The sequence below is a fragment of the Centruroides vittatus genome, unplaced genomic scaffold (assembly GCF_030686945.1).
Source record: "Centruroides vittatus isolate TY-2023 unplaced genomic scaffold, ASM3068694v2 scaffold_3315, whole genome shotgun sequence".
Taxonomy (NCBI): Eukaryota; Metazoa; Arthropoda; class Arachnida; order Scorpiones; family Buthidae; genus Centruroides; species Centruroides vittatus.
In genome coordinates this window covers 1,201,512-1,207,070 of record NW_027122703.1, presented here as the reverse complement: position 1 = coordinate 1,207,070, position 5,559 = coordinate 1,201,512, and the positions used below count along the sequence as shown (strand labels likewise).

Below are 5,559 nucleotides of genomic sequence, written 5' to 3'. Positions count from 1 at the left end.
CACGCAGATAATTTTTCATATACATTATAAAAAAAATAAATGGCAATACAGAGTGTAATCCAATTATATTTTCTATTTTAAGTGTAGATTTAAAATTTACATTGTAATGAAGTGTAAATATATTGTTCATTATACAAAATACAGTAAACTTATCATAATCAGATATTCCGAAATATCAAGTATCCAATATAAATTGGAGCATTTGAAAATAATAAGTATTAAAGTGTTTTGTAGTCTTGAAAATTTCAACACTGAATTTTTTGTGTAAAAATATTTGAAAATACTTTAAGTACTTCAAATATTTTTATGTATTTGAAGGTAGTTACAAAATTTAAACATTTTTAAAAGTAGACAATACATAAAAGTGTCTTCTAACTTTGTCCTTTGCATGCACACGAGGAAATGAACAGTTTCGTGGCAGAGTTCACGTCAATATGTAGAACGTTAAAAATATCCCTCTGGCGGTGGCACAATTAAAAAATAATAATAAATACATTTTATAAAAATCGCCAGGACCAGTAAGTTGGTTACAAAATTTAAAAAATTATATATTGTCAAACCTCAACTGCATTGTATACAAATGTGTGCAGGCAAGCAGAAATTGAGGGTTTGAGTCTCTGCTCTAGATTGATCTTTTCTTCCAGAATGATAAAAAAAATAATTTATGTAATTATTAAATTTCATACAAGATGACTTAATTGCCTACTTTCTTAGCTCAAATTATAAAGCATTTTGTATATTTAATTAGCTAAAATGTGACATAATTATAAATTCAGCTCAATTATTTGATTAGTAATATGATTTGGACTTTGTTTATGATGAGTTAAATATATTTTTATACGCATAATAAAAATGCTAAATATGATACTGATTTGATTATTGTGAAAGTGTTCATAGTAGTAAAATCTAAACTAGTTAGAAATATCCATTATAATGCTATTTCGAATATATTAAGTGCTTCACTATGCTTAGGCAGTTCGAGTTAAGCAATTAATGCATTATAAACCTTTGCTTTAATCATGCTTTCTGTTTATGTAACAAATAACACTTGCTCAATAGCAGTCCTACAGTACACAGACACTTATGTAAAAAAAATTTCTGAAAGTACTCTGAAGTCTACTTCAGTTAATGTTGTACCCTAAATGTTCATTACAAGTGAAACATTATATTGAACTTGGAACTTTTCCTTTGCATCTGCATGAACACTTGCTCTATTCTTCTGCAAAAGACTAAAAACATTCTGAAATTAGTCGTGAGAAATTGTAATGATCCTTACTGTAACTTTTTTTCATTTGTATTCATAGTTATCTGGAATTTCATTTAGTAACCTACATCTGATGAAAAATATGGTGTGCAATAATTATGATCACAGTGAGTATATGTTCCAAATGATGTTGCATTCTAGAAATTTCATCTGCTCTTTCTGTAAGTCTGATATTTTGTAATCAGTAGTGAGGATAATGCGGGCTGCGATAAAGTCCTCACTACTAACCACCCGGAACATCTCAAATTATTGGAAGCTATGGAAATATACGGAGCAGGATGTAACACCACGTGCATCAATTTTAAAGAAGAGTTGGCCCTTTCAGCAGCGTGGCAGATCCTGCTAGATCATTTTAAAAAAATTAACATCAACATCGTTTCGAAGCGCACGCGCGGTGCACGGACCGGCGATCGTTTCGTTTAAAAATATGTTGGAACGTTTGCTCGTGGCAGAATTCGAAATAACAAGATGGCGAAAGCGAAAGTAAATCGAAGCGGTGAAAAGAGAAGGCATTTGTATCCGGGCGAATATGCTCCAGATTTTTGTGCCACTGCGGTAATCCATGGTAGAGTAAAAGAAATCAGCCGTTCGGATTATATAGGAAGATATTTGGTTCTCATCTTCTATCCCATGGATTTCTCTTACGTTTGTCAGAGATAATCGCTTTCAACGAAAGATTACTCGAATTTAAACGCATAAATTGCGAAGTAGTGGCATGTTCCACCGATAGTTATCTATGTCATCGAGCCTGGTTAAACGGCGATAGAGAACACGGAGGAGTGGGACAAGTAGACTTTCCCCTTTTGGCTGACAAAAACTGTCGTATTGCCAGAAAATTTGGGGTGTTAAACGAAGCCGAAGGGATCGTTTATAGAGCTCTATTCGTCATAGACGATAGAGGAAGAATTCGTCAATCTATTATCAACGACTCGGGCGTAAAGAAAAGCGTGGACGAAACATTGAGATCAGTTGAAGCTTTTCAACGGGCTGATAGAAATGCCGAAGAATGCCCAATGGATTCGGAATTAGTCGAGCCGCAGTCCGAGAGAAACCGTCGATTCTGGTTTTGAATGAAAGATAGAATTGAATTCGGCTGATTTGAAGATTGGAAGATCTTATTAAAAATTCTGTAATAAGTTTTCTTTTTTGGATAATTTGAATAATAATTTCTGTTTTGAATAAATCAAATGATAAAATAAAATCTAATTTAAGTTGTATAAAATTGTTGTGTGAATAGATTAAGTCGTTATTTTTTTTTAATTATTATAATTATAATGAAACTTTCATAGAGAATTTTTAATTTATTCATTAAGAACTTCGTAAAGAATATTGTTATTGCTTAACGAAGTACATTTCTCGACGTTTTGAGACCCCCTGAACTCAAAAAGTCAAAGAAAACAGAAATTTCGAGATGTGTGATAACATACAACGAATGGTAAGCGAGGATTAACAAACACATTTTGTTAATTTACAAAACTATATCGCTCTGGGGGACCCGGGATCGAATCCGAACGGGTCGAATATTCCCCAGGAATTTTTCGGGGGGTGGTCCGTTCGGATATGTCGGGCCCCGTCCCTCACCACCCGGTCGCCCCATTGTGGGCCTGGCCGAACCCATAATGGGCCGTCTATAAGAGGCCTCTTAGTGCCCACAGGGCGGAAAGAGTTAAAAAAAAAAAAAAAAAAAAAAAAAAAAAAAAAAAAAAAAACGTGTAGGCGGTGAAATTACGACGTCCAGAATATATAAAATCGTATCTATCGTTCTATTGCTAGTGGTGGGACTAGGTTTTTTTTTTTTTTTTAACTCTTTCCGCCCTGTGGGTACTAAGAGGGCCTCTTTTAGTAGGCCCATTATGGGTTCGGCCAGGCCCACAATGGGGCGACCGGGTGGTGAGGGACCACCCCCCGAAAAATTCCTGGGGATTAATCGACCCGTTCGGATTCGATCCCGGGTCCCCCAGAGCGGTAGGCTGCCACCTTTACCGCTCGGCCATCCGGCCGTCGTGACTGGGGTTTATTTTGGTTACGATACTATTATATCAATATAATAAGTTAATTACAATAATAGTGACACTCAAAGCAAATTCAGAGGAAAAGTAATACAAATTATTATTATTATTATTATTTAGAAAAAAATGCCAAAGGATTAAAATAATTGTTAAAATAAAGTTTGTCATAGGTAGCAAAAATCTCAACAGAGAACAAATGGTTTTTTTTTTTTTTTTTTTTTTAAACTCTTTCCGCCCTGTGGGCACTAAGAGGGCCTGTTATAGCAAGCCCATTATGGGTTCGGCCAGGCCCACAATGGGGCGACCGGGTGGTGAGGGACGGGGACCGACATATCCGGACGGACCACCCCCGAAAAATTCCTGGGGATTATTCGACCCGTCCGGATTCGATCCCGGGTCCCCCAGGGCGGCAGGCTGCTAACCTTTACCGCTCGGCCATCCGGCCATAGAGAGAGAACAAATGGTTAGAAATATTTTATCATTTTGAAACAATGTTCCATATAATAATACATTAAAAATTGTGGAATATGCACTGTCCTTACCAGGGAACTAATGCCACAACTGAACATGTTTTTTCTACCATAAAGTGTGGACATCTGATAAATCGCAATTGTGTGTGAAATACAGTCAAGATCATTTCAAAGTTGACATAGCCTGTTTTTTGAACTTTTGAGTTTATCATCTTATCAACATTTAAAAATTAAGTTAACTGATTAGTTTGTTTCACCAAAGATTATCTATTATATTACACCAATTAACAACTCTTTTACAATATGCAGAGTAGTTAATAGATCATAAATGCAGTTTTTTTTTCATTAAAATGTTAAAAAACCAAATTTTTCAGTTGTCCACTTTGAAATGATCTGGACTGTATACAGTAATTTAATTAACAACTTCTTGCGAAAAAATTCATGACAATTTAAACGACAGCAATTTACTAAAACAAATTCACTCAACTAAGAAATATGCTAAAGAATAGAGTTTTTAAAGAAATATAATAGTATATATATTTAGTATATTTGTAAATTTTACATATGGTGAAATTTAAAAAAATGTAATACAATACAACTTTGCGTTATTTCGATGATAAAATTTTGTCGCTGTAGAACAATATTTTTCAACAAGACAACCACTCCCCCCGTCAATTTTGTCCCGCTTCACCAGTGTTATAATCTGGTCACCTTATTTTAACAGGAAAAAATAAGGTGTTAAGGAACCAACATTTATTTACCTGGTTAATGTTACCTTAGGTAGCCAAGATGGCGGCTCGTCTCTGATTCCAGCAAGGAAACAGTGGGACGCACGTTCTAATCTAACCTATTCTAATAAATTACCATAATTATTAGCAACCAAATTATTTAGAATAGGATTTTTTTTTTTTTTTAACTCTTTCCGCCCTGTGGGCACTAAGAGGGCCTCTTTTAGTAGGCCCATTATGGGTTCGGCCAGGCCCACAATGGGGCGACCGGGTGGTGAGGGACGGGGCCCGACATATCCGAACGGACCACCCCCCGAAAAATTCCTGGGGATTATTCGACCCGTTCGGATTCGATCCCGGGTCCCCCAGAGCGGTAGGCTGCCACCTTGACCGCTCGGCCATCCGGCCGTCAATTAGAATAGGTTAGAACGTGCGTCCACTGTTTCCTTGCTGGAATCAGAGACGAGCCGCCGTCTTGGCTACCTAAGGTAACATGAACCATTTACCTTTATGGCCATGTTCAATATTATTATTTTAAATGGCTTTTTGGTACACCTTCATATTTTACTTGTAACTTCCATAAATGTACAGCACAAGAGCATATTTGTCGGTAAATTTTTCTTCTAAAATCACGTTTTCTGATATTTTTGTATCATGATTCAAAACTGAAGTTTTCATATTTTTCACAAATGAAGATCATCAGGAATGTTACACACAACTGTTATTTATATTAAATTTTGTTAATTTTTTCCGATCAATTGACAGAATTACTTAGCGAAGATCATAATACTTTACTATTGGAGTCTAGAGTACTTAGAGGCCGGATGGCCGAGCGGTCAAGGTGGCAGCCTACCGCTCTGGGGGACCCGGGATCGAATCCGAACGGGTCGAATAATCCCCAGGAATTTTTCGGGGGTGGTCCGTTCGGATATGTCGGGCCCCGTCCCTCACCACCCGGTTGCCCCATTGTGGGCCTGGCCGAACCCATAATGGGCCTTCTAAAAGAGGCCCTCTTAGTGCCCACAGGGCGGAAAGAGTTAAAGAAAAAAAAAAAAAAAAAAGAGTACCTAGATATCATAGTAGCGGCA

General features: G+C 36.6%; 1 pseudogene; it reads left to right on the top strand.

The window, feature by feature from the left end:
• The first annotated feature begins 1,732 nt into the window (after nt 1-1,732).
• Nucleotides 1,733-2,334, top strand: LOC136988512 (peroxiredoxin 2-like; annotated as a pseudogene).
• Nucleotides 2,335-5,559: the final 3,225 nt, after the last annotated feature.